We start from the raw sequence: 9,375 nt of genomic DNA, 5'->3' as shown, positions 1-9,375 counted from the left end.
TCCACTACCGCTTCTCCCCTCAAAGATATAACAATTAAGCACAAGTTCAATTAAGAACTCTCCCCCATAAGATGTCATTCCCAAAAGAACAACAAGAGTGACCTTATACCAGAGATAAGGATTTATTGGATTTTAGAAACCCTACAAGGAGATACGAGTTAAGAACCAACCATTGAAAGTCTCTCATGAGATCGTGTTACTAGAAACAATAAAATTATCTCATGGTAACAATACACAATATATAATCATGAAGATCATGTATTGTGATCATCTTTTCTAAGATACACACTTGTATAAACAAGAATTGATATGCTTAGAAGGAAGAATAACCTTTTTCATAAGGATTTACACCAAGAATGGTTACCATAAGAGTATGAAAAAGATTCTTTGACAATAAAAATCAACATCCAATGGCATTGATTATTGCTTCTAACCTGTTATACATAAGAATTTTAATCACACATCAAGTTAGGTAATTAAGAATCATACGCGTGGTATTCAACCATATTCTTCTTCACCATAACTAGTTCAAATGACTCAAATGAACTAGTTAGAGAGTTGTTCAAAGGAAATCTCATGTACTACACAAGACACAACTGAACCAAAAACGATTTGATTCACACGAATCGGTTCATGAACTATATAGCCACGGTTTGCAATTGCATTCCTTAGTTTATAAAGATAAGTTCACAAATATTGTTTTTAGACATAACCTACTTAATTCCGAGGACTGGGTTCACGGACTTAAGTTCCCGGATGGAGTTCACAAACTCCAGCAGAAATTCTCGGGTTTGAGAACTTCTCCAGTTCGCGGACTGAGTTCGCGGACTTAGCTCACGCATTACTCCGGTTTCACTTGATCAACAAAGTTCGCAAACTTCGATTCAAGCAATAAGGACTTATACATATATGTGTTTTACACAACAATGCTTATATCCTCCAATGGTTATATAGTCTAAACTCTCATTTCAATCATTGAAACATTCTCAGAGGACGTTATATAGTTGTTATTCACAAACCATTTTTCGTCAGAGCAATTTTCAAAGTGATTGAAACATAACATGACTTTCGTCACTAGGTAAAGATGAACTTGGCTAAAGCGAAAGATTACCAACATATATTTCGAGAAATATGTAAGCGAGTTAGACTCAACTTGAAACAATAAATTGTTCCGCATATTCAAAAATTACCAAACACAATATGTGCGCCCCAATTCTTTTGCGATCCTCACCGCATTTACTGGGGCTTCTTGGTGAGGATACACTTTCAACACAATTAGGTTGTGTTGAGGTGAACAAAATCTTGCTCACCACAGGTATTCGAAACAAAATCATGCACAGACTCTAGGAATTTAACAACTTCCTTGAAACCTTCAATAACTGTTCCATACCTTTTTAAGATGTTATCCCTTGTCGAACTCTTGTTTAGGAGATCCTTCTTAATAGTACTCGTTGCTTTATTGATCTTCTTTGGTACCCATTTCTGAGTAACTTTTGGAGCAGCGTATTTCTTTTTCTCCCCAATATAATTATGAAATTTCTTGGAGGGAATACTAGAAGAACTGATATTACGAGACTCAATTTTTCTCCAGTTTGGAACATCAGATCTTGTCATCTTAACAGAATCAGATATGATTTTGTGTCGTTTAAGATATCTACAATTCCTTTGCAAGTGACTTGGTTTTCCACAATAAAAATAATTTTTAGTAGAATGGAAAAATTTATGTTTAGTGTTACCTAAATGTGTATGTGTTTGCTTTGGAGCTTGACAGAATTTCTTCTTTTCGCCATCGGCAGTTGGTAGAAATACTTCACTTTTTTTGTCAACCGTGGAAGGTTTTGGTTTAGAAGAATCTTTAGCTTTGACAAATTTTACCTCTTTGCAAATACTAGGAGCGTATATTCCTTCATATCCCAATCCCCGTGTATCACGATGAGTTCTACATGCTCCCAATATCGAGGTTAATTTATCTAAGCTGCTATTTCTAGACAAACTCTCTTTTAAGCTCGAGTTTTCTTCCTCCAACCTTTTGACCTTTTCAAGTGCAATAACTAGATCATTCTTGGATGATTCACATTGAACTTTGAGACCTTCTCATTCCGAATCAAATAACAAGTTCATCTTAATGTTCTCCAAGTTATCTAGCTTGCTTGAAGAGTAATTTCCCGATCTCGACCTTCAACAATTTCTTCTTTAAGCTTTCATATTTCGTTGAGATAATCTCTTGCACCACTAGAATCAAGTTGGTCTTTCAAGTCTTTATTCCAACTACGAAGTCTGTCATACTTAACTCTCTGACTTAAAATGGTGCCTTCAGCTTCCGAGAGTTTTTTATGACATTCCTTAAGAAGATTATTAGCGACTGGATCCACATGGAACACTTCTTCGTCAGAATCGGAATCAGTATCCGAAAGAATTTTTCCAGAAGCTAATTCAACCTCGCCTGCGAGCTCTTGGGGATTATAATATTCAGGACCATCATCAAGAGTAGGCAAAGCTGCTGTATATGCAGATTGTCTACGACTCCAGCTAGGACATACTGAAGACAAGTGCTCGTAACCACGACAGTTATAACATTGTACATCATCATTAGGAGATGTTGTAACTTTAGAAAAACTCTTTTTCCTATCTCTCAAGAATTTTCCATATTGTCGTGGAGTAACATCCTTAGTATCTGGCGAACCAGATTTATCCTTAGAGGATTCAGAATTGTTTGCAGCTTTAAAAGAAATCACCTCTTTTCTAGATGCGCGTTCATTATCAAAGATCTTTAACTTTCCAACAAGAGTATTTCTGAAGAGTGTAGAAAGATCGTTTGCTTCTTCAATGGCATGTTTCTTAGACTCGTATCTTGATGGTAGAGACCTGAGGATTTTGCACACAATATCTTTCTCCGAAATAGTTCTTCCTAACGCAAATGAGGAGTTAACTATTTGAGAAAGTATTTGGTTATACTCATCAAAAATTTCATCATCAGACATGCGAAGGTTTTCCCAGTCAGAAGCTATATTTTGAAGCCTTGCTTATTTCTCTGCGGCATTCCCTTCGAATACGATTTCTAAGATATCCCAAGAATCTTTAGACTTATTACACGTAGTCACGTGTTGCTGAAGATCTGGGGTAATGGCATGTATGATGGCATTCAAACCGTCGGAATTTTGCTTTGCAGCAAATATCTCGGCAGGACTGTATTCACCAATGTTCTTGGGAACGTTTACATCTCCAAGTGCCACAACGGGAGCATCATAGCCATTAACTACATATACCCATGATTGAAAATCACGTGCTTGAAGAAAAACCCGCATATCAATTTTCCACCATAAGTAGTTCGTGTCATCGAAGGCTGGTGGTACGTTTATAGAGATAGCACCTCTGTCCATAGAATCAGGTTGCTACAAACACAGACTTATGAGGTCTTAGCATGTTTGCCTGCTCTGATACCAATTGAAAAAGCGGGGGTCTAACAACCACACCCAATAATTCGTTTGGCAATCTGTATGAACTAACTCCAATATAATTTCAAGAGAATCAACTAGACAGTCAGACTCAATCTTAAGAAAAGTACATCAAAGAGTTATATCTCAATTTCTCAATTCAATCCGCAATCAAACAAATAGGAAATTGCGAGCCCAATTGAATATAAGAAATAACTTGGACGGTATCAAAAACCAATATCCAAGTGTCAATCAATTTAATCAACAACCAAGGGTTGGATTCCCAATTGAACTTACGCACAACCTGTGATATTTCAATTATAAAGATAAACAATATAATGCAGAAAAGAAATAACACAGACACCAGAAAATTTTGTTAACGAGGAAACCGCAAATGCAGAAAAACCCCGGGACCTAGTCCAAAATAAACACACACTGATTATAAGTTGTTACACCAAATTCATACTACCTATTCGGACTAGATGTAATACCTTCTTCAACACAAATATAACTCCTAGCACAAAACTGATTGTCTTTAGGAATTCTTCTCGTTAATCTTCTAGCAGAACCCAAGACTCTCTTTAGAAGATACAATAACACGATTAATACGATTAGATATTTTGTTTGCACAAAACACCAGTTTTATTTCCCTTTAAATGTGAATCAAGGTTTTGAAAATCTTGTGTTTATTTTGATAAAACAATTACAAGGTAAAAGTAATATCAAAACAAACGTATAGATTAAGGATTATTATACTCTTCAATAAAGGAAGAGAAACCTAATTATTCTACCACAAAAACAACTAGAATAAATCTAGAGATATATTATTTAAAACTTCTCAAGGATTTTTCGAGATGCCTCAATAGAAGTTTTTCTTTCTTGTCTCCGATTTCGACTAACAAGTGTTGGTATACGATCGGAAACTGAAATCTATCAAAACCTAGGGTTTATGATCAACAACTCTTGAATGGTTTTATATCAGAAGAGAAAACCTTATAATAGACAAGAGGTGAAAAACCTAGATTACAAGTTGTATAATCAATCACGAAGATTAATCCAACTCGGCTTTGCGATCCCCAATACAAAGATTTTTATCTCACTCTTGTTCACGAAGAACAGAAGACATGGAAAACAACCTATGAAGCTTACACCAATTTTCCAAAGGGGATGAAAACGTGTAGCATTCACGAACTCTATATTTATAGTGAAACATAGCTTGAAAACTAAGCAAAGCTATTTTCCTTTTCCAAGACTCTCCTAATTTTGGATGTCTTTCCTAAGTTACAACTCTTGCCAAAATAATTAATTAAATAATTAATTAACAAATATTGTATTTATGTGAATAAATCACATTTTAACTTAGGCAGGAATTTAAAGTTGTCACAAACACTTTTGAAAAAGCGGGGGTCTAACAAAACCACCCAATATTTCGCTTAGCAATCTGTATGGACTAACTCCGAAATACTTTGCTAGAGAATCAACTAGACATTCAGACTCAATCTAGATAAAAGTATCTCAAGGAGTTAATATCTCTCTCTTGATTTGATTTTTACTCAAGCTAAAAACAATAGCGAGTCTTTATCAAATACAAGGAATACTTGGATTGTACCAAAGACCAATGTCCAGGGATCAATCAATATCAATCAACAACCAAAGGTTGGATTTCCAATTGATGATCACGAACGCACAACCTGTATTATTTCAATTATATAAAATATATTGCGGAAAAGAAATAACACAGACACCAGAAATTTTGTTAACGAGGCAACCGCAAATGCAGAAAAACCCCGGGACCTAGTCCAGATTGAATACACACTGTATTAAGCCGCCACAGACACTAGCCTACTGCAAACTAACTTCAGACTAGACTATAGTTGAACCCCAATCAGTCTCCCAACGATCCAAGGTACAGTTGTACTCCTACGCCTCTGATCCCAGCAGGATATTGCGTACTTGATTCCCTTAGATGATCTCACCCACAACCAAGAGTTGATGTAACCCAAAATCACAGACTTGATAATAAACAGATCTGTCTCACACAGAAAAGTCTATAAGAGGATAAATCTGTCTCCCACAGATAAACCCTAGGTTTTGTTCCGTCTTTAGATATAAAATCAAGATAACAGGAACCAATTGATAATCCGGTCTTATATTCCCGAAGAACAACCTAGATTAATCAATCACCTCTCTACAATCCTTCCTGACTACACAAGCGGATTGTCGAGGAATCACAAACAGTGAGACGAAGATGTTTGTGACTTCTTTATCTTGCCTATCGGAGAACTCTCACGATCTCAAGTCCATAAATCGATTGTACTCGTACGATAGAAGATGCAAGATCAGATCACACAACTACGATAAAGTAGTATCGGTCTGGCTTCACAATACCAATGAAGTCTTTAAGTCGTTAACCTGATTTTAGAGAAGAAAATCAAAGGTTAATGGAGATCGAATCTAGCGGGCGCACTAGTAGCACACATACGTGTGGGGATTAGTTTTGCACAATGTTAGATGTCTCCTTTATATAGCCTTCAAATCAGGGTTTTTCCTTAGTTACAAAGCAATTCGTATTCACCGTTATATGAAAACATGATTTAGATTCAAGCTAATATTTCTCAACCGTTAGATCGAAAACTTAGCTTGTCACACACACTTGGGTAGACGTTTACTGGGTTCGTGAAAACCATGCCCAAACGTGTATGTGTAAGTTGGTTCAACATAGTAACCCAAAAGGTTAACCATATGAGCATTTCATATTAACCTTGTTCTTCTTCACCATAACTAGTTCAATTGACTCAAATGAACTAGTTAAAGAGTTGTTCAATTGCTATGAGATCTTATGTAACTACAAAAGACACAATTGAAACAAAGATGATTCTATTCGATTCGATTGAATCGGCTCATGGACATTATAGCCACGGTTTGCATAAAGCATTCCTTAGTAATTTAATGTTTCATGTTCAGAGCACATCTTTAGATCGTAACCTCTTAAGTTCACAAACAAGTTCGCGGACTTAAGTTAATCGGTTGAGTTTTCCAAAGTCAGCTGAAATTCTCGGGATGAGAACTTCCGCCAGTTCGCGGACTGGGTTCGCTGACTGAGTTCACGGACTTAGCACACAAACGAGTTTTGGAAAATCCCAGCAGAAATTCTCGGTCGAGAACTTCCAACAGTTCGCGGACTTGGCAAGCCAATTCCACAATCCTCCTGATTTCTCTTGATCAACAAAGTTCGAAAACTTCGGTTCAAGGAATACATGGTTATGTAACCTAAAATCTCATTTAAATCATTGAGACATTCTCAGAGGACGCTATGTAGCCGTTATTCACAGACCGATTCACGTCAGAGCAATTCTCAAAGTGATTGAAACTTTTCATGACTTTCGTCACTAGGTGAAGATAAACTTGATCAAAGCGAAACGCTTTACCAACACACGATTTCGAGATAAAAGATAAGCAATGAATGCTCATCTCGAAATGTCAAATTGTATGATCTAATCTATATAGCATACGACTTTTGTCTCATAAGAAGTAGGAGATAGAAGAGATAGACTTTTGAGTGATAGATAAGTTCAAGTCTCCACATACCTTTTTGTTGATGAAGTTCCACGGTTCCTTGTATAGATCTTCGTCGTTGTATGATGAATCGCCATGAAGTCATTGATCTCAACTACACTTTTCTATCCTAGTCCGAGACTTAGCTATGTAGGCTAGAAATCAAGACTTATAATTTTGATCACTAAGATTGACAAACATGCTTGAGATAGCAACGCATGCGAGGTTGACCGAGCTATGCTCTAACAACTTTAATATGGTAATCAAATATGTTTGGGTTGGTAGATATCTTGCCTAGATAAGGAAACATCACATACTTGACCAAAAATGCCTTTTAGTCATGCAATTGGGCCCAAGTCCATGAACTATTACAAACAACCAATGGACTGTTTCCTGCTAACGAACTTTAATAAAACACTCATAACTTCATCATTATAACTCGTAATTGAGTTATTCTTGGCTCGTTGGTTTCGTAAGATCATTCACTATAACATGAGATTCTTTATATGGGTTAAGGTTATTGTCTCCAAGGTCATGAATCAAATAACCTCATGCATATATACAAAAATGTACATTTACCGTCATTGGAATTGTTTCATAGAGTGAGCATTTATCTTGATAGATTAGAAAGGTAGAATTGAACAAGAATCCAAATGAAATCAATCACATACCTTTGTTTATGAAGTACTTGTTGATGTCTTCTTGTAGTCTTCAATCTTCAAACTTCATCCTTTAAGGATAGCTTCGATTCAACTTCTTAGACCTAATCTAGTCCGAAACTATCTTTAGTATGCTAAATCAAGAATGCATTTTGGCAACTAAAATTGACAACTAACTTGACATACCAATGCTAGGGGGTTCAACCGAGAAGTGCTCTAACACTTTGATTATACACATTTTCTATTTCGAGCCGAGTTTATCTCGCTTATCTATTTCTTGAAATATGTGTTGGTAAGCTTTCGCTTTGGCCAAGTTCATCTTTACCTAGTGACGAAATTCATATTATGTTTCAATCACTTGAAAATGGCTTTGAAGAAAAATGGTTTGTGAATAACAACTATATAACGTCCTCTAAGAATGTTTCAATGATTGAAATGAGAGTTTAGATTATATAACCATTGTTGGATATAAGCATTGTGTGGAAACACATACATGTATAAGTCCTTATTCCTTGAACCAAAGTATGCGTACTTTGCTGCTCAGGAAAAAAGGAACAGAGTCCGCGAACCTAGTCCGCGTACTGTCGGAGGTTCTCTTCCCGAGAAAATCTGCTGGAGTTTGTAAACTATTTACAAACTTATTCCGGATACTTAAGTCCGCGTACTTAGTCGGCATACTTAGATTGGTTATTTTTTAAAAAACGATTATTCGTGAACTTAAACTTATATTAACTAAGGAATGCAAGTTTGCAAACCGTGGCTATAAAGTTCATGAATCGATTCGAGTGAATCAAATCTTTTTTGCTTCGATTGTGTCTTGTATACTAGTTCATTTGAGTCATTTGAATAACTCAAATTGAATAACTCTCTAACTAGTTCATTTGAGTCATTTGAACTAGTTATAGTAAAGAAGAATATGGTTGATATGAAAGTGCTCATATGGCTAACCTTTTGGTTAACTACTGTTGAACCAACTAGATGTACATGTTTGGGTACGGTTACACAAACCTAAAACGTGCATTTCATTTGTGTGTAACAAGCTAAGTTTTCGATCTAACAGTTGAAATATATTAGCTTGAATCTAATCAGGTTTTCATCTAACGGTGAATATTGAATGCTTTTTGACTAAGATAACATTGATTGCAAACCCTGATTTGAAAGACTATATAAGGGAAAACTCTAGCAACTGGGAAACTGAATCCCCACACCTCTTGTGTGATACTAGTTGTATAATCTAGAGTCAATTCTCCTTTAACCTTAGGTTTCTACCGAGACCCTGTAGGTTAATGACTTGAAGACTTCATTGGGATTGTGAAGCCAGACCGATACTACTTTCTTGTAGTTGTGTGATCCGATCTTGTTGTTTCTATCGTATTGAGTACAATCATAACGATTGGCTTGAGATTTATATCTCCGATAGGCAAGATATAAAAGTAATCATAAACATCTTCGTGTCATTGTTTGTGATTCCACAATATCTTCTTTCGTCGCGCCGATTAAGATTATTGTGAGGTGATTGATAATACTAGGTTGTTCTTTGGGAATATAAGTCGGGGTTATCAATCGGTTCATGTTCACCTTGATTTATCAAAAGACGGAACAAAACTCGCAGGTATTTCTGTGGGAGACAGATTTATCTATTACCGTGGACTTTTCTGTGTGATACAGATTTGTTTATTAAAGTCTTCGACTTTGGGTCGTAGCAACTCTTAGTTGCGGGTGAGATC

The sequence above is a fragment of the Papaver somniferum genome, chromosome 10 (assembly GCF_003573695.1).
Source record: "Papaver somniferum cultivar HN1 chromosome 10, ASM357369v1, whole genome shotgun sequence".
NCBI classification, from domain to species: Eukaryota; Viridiplantae; Streptophyta; class Magnoliopsida; order Ranunculales; family Papaveraceae; genus Papaver; species Papaver somniferum.
Note: the sequence above shows the minus strand (reverse complement) of the source record.